General features: G+C 39.5%; 1 pseudogene; it reads right to left on the minus strand.

Moving 5' to 3' along the window:
• Window positions 1–373: 373 nt before the first annotated feature.
• LOC113920234 lies at window positions 374–1,167 on the minus strand (annotated as a pseudogene).
• Between the last annotated feature and the right edge of the window lie 1,259 nt (window positions 1,168–2,426).

A 2,426-nucleotide genomic window follows, 5' to 3' on the forward strand; every position in this document is an offset into this window, starting at 1 on the left:
TTTCTCTTCATCCTGTGAGGAGCAAATATTTCTAGGATCAGAAGTTTTCATTCTCTGTACGTTCCCTTGTGTACTGGCGCATATCCTCTGCTAGCTTCCTGAGGAGAGGTTTATGAGAAGTCAATTTTCTGATATTTACATGTGAAGTTCGTCTGTTTTTCACACTTCTTTTATAGTTTCCTATGCTGTTAAGAATTCCAACACCATTCCCATTTTTGCTCAATTGTCATTTGTATTCGCCTCCTCCACCCCCAACTCCCAGATACTTACAGCATCTTTTCATCGTTTCAGGTGTTCTAATATTCTTTTTTTCCTTTTTTTTTAAACATCACAAATGAGACTTTTTTATTTGTCACCATTAAATGTCTGAATTTTAAACTGATGCTTGGACTGGTGGCTCATATCCATCATTTTGTTCAACTTTAGCACCGTCTCATCCCCAGTAGCTTTTCCAGAACTACTACCTTCACCATGAAGCTCCATGAGCTTTCCCAATTCAAACTTGGGCTTTTTCAGCATTTTTACTTTTTTAACAAAGACATCATGGAGTGGATAGATAGACTGACAAGTTTTTTCTATATCTTTTCCAATGCTGTCTGGAATCATTTTCTTGACCACTTCTTTCAAGTCATTTGTCTGCACCTCTCAGGTCATGATTTTCATCATCTTTTTCCGAATTTGATGGACCTGTTGGTGCTGAGCATAACAGGTCTTCCAAATCTGATTATCGTGTTTTTTAGTAAAACCAACACAAAACAGAAGAAGCAAATAACCATCAGTAGTCTTGACATCAACATGAGCTTTAATCATGGTCTGCCATTTTTTGACCATGGAGCACATTTTGTCACGGGTAAGATCCATGCCATGGAAATTAGTCAGGCAGTTTTTGCCCTGAACATCCTCAGTACTTAGCCTGAATTTTCTAAATGCAATTTCATCCTTCGGCAGATCAGCAAGGCTCACTTCAAAAACATGGCCCTTGAGGCCATCGGATGCGATTTTGGTTCCTTGAGTTCTTGTGACTAATATTTTTCCAATATTTCTTACACTGAGCATAGCTGGTGCTTTCACATCATCCCAATCTTTCTTAGAAAACGGATCAACCACTTTCTTCCAGGCTCCGTTTTTGCCGCCTTTTGTAAGGTGCTTGTTCTTGCCTACCACCATGGCGCTGCTCCAGGTGTTCTAATATTCTAAATGGGATTTCTTGAAATGGAATTTTTTTTCCTGCTGTGTTCTGGGTTTCTATCAATCTGGAAAACCATGACTCTCTTCCTTGAGAAATGTTGTTTTATTATCATAATGAACATTTTTATCTTTCCTTTTTCTTTCTTTGTCATTCTTTCTGTAAATTCCACCATTCTAATGCAGATGTTGTGTGTTTTGAATTGATCCTATAAGACACATCTCATTCATCATTCTCTTATATTTCATTTTAATACCTTGGAAATTTCCTGAGGTTTAGTCTACAATTGTTACGAAAGGTCCTTTAATTTCAGTCATGAAATTTCATGGGGCTTGAGGCGAAAGTAAAAATGGAGAGCCATATATGTAAAAAACTGTCAATCATGCTAATGTACTCTGAAAAATGTGTTCTATCCGTCTACCTTAATAAAAATACTTTTAAGAAATCTGGGTGGCCACATTAAAATTCAGAATTCGGGTGCCTGGGTGGCTCAGTTGCTTGAGTGACTGCCTTCGGCTCAGGTCATGGTCCTGGAGTCCTGGGATCGAGTCCCGCATCGGGCTCCCTGCTCGGCGGGGAGTCTGCTTCTCCCTCTGACCTTCTTCCTTTTCATGCTCTCTATCTCTCATTCTCTCTCTCTCAAATAAATAAATAAAATCTTTAAAAAAATAAAATATAAAATTCAGAATTCTCAAACTCCTTGGAATTCCTTGCCAAGATACAATGGAATACAGGGATAACCCTCTTCCTCTCTACCACCTGATCCCCTTCTCTGCATATACCCACCTCTGTTTTACACAGTATAGTGCTTCACCTCATGCATGTAAACATCTCTACTACCACATTCAAGTGCAATCTATATTCTTTACAAACAGCTGTTCTTGGCCACCTTGGGCCTAGTGGGGCATACATTGGTAGCATGGTCCATACTGAGAGGAAATCTAACAAAGAGCCTTGAACTATCCTGGAAAGTAGCTGTGCAGGACATTTCAGAGTGCTAGTTACAAGGAAGGTTGGAGTGGGGTCTCAGGTTCTGGGTAGGCACAACTTTACTCATTGAAAAGTGTCATCCTGGAAAGAGTTATGACCAACTAAAGCCAAAACAGAGTCTTCTAAAATATGGCACCAATATAGGGTGGCCTGGCATTACAGAAAGCTTTTAAACAATAACTAAACTACTCCAGTCAAGCACCACAGAAACAGTTATGGGTCTATTACCACCCGTACCAGCCAAAGCCAA

Source organism: Zalophus californianus, chromosome 3, assembly GCF_009762305.2.
Source record: "Zalophus californianus isolate mZalCal1 chromosome 3, mZalCal1.pri.v2, whole genome shotgun sequence".
NCBI lineage: Eukaryota > Metazoa > Chordata > Mammalia > Carnivora > Otariidae > Zalophus > Zalophus californianus.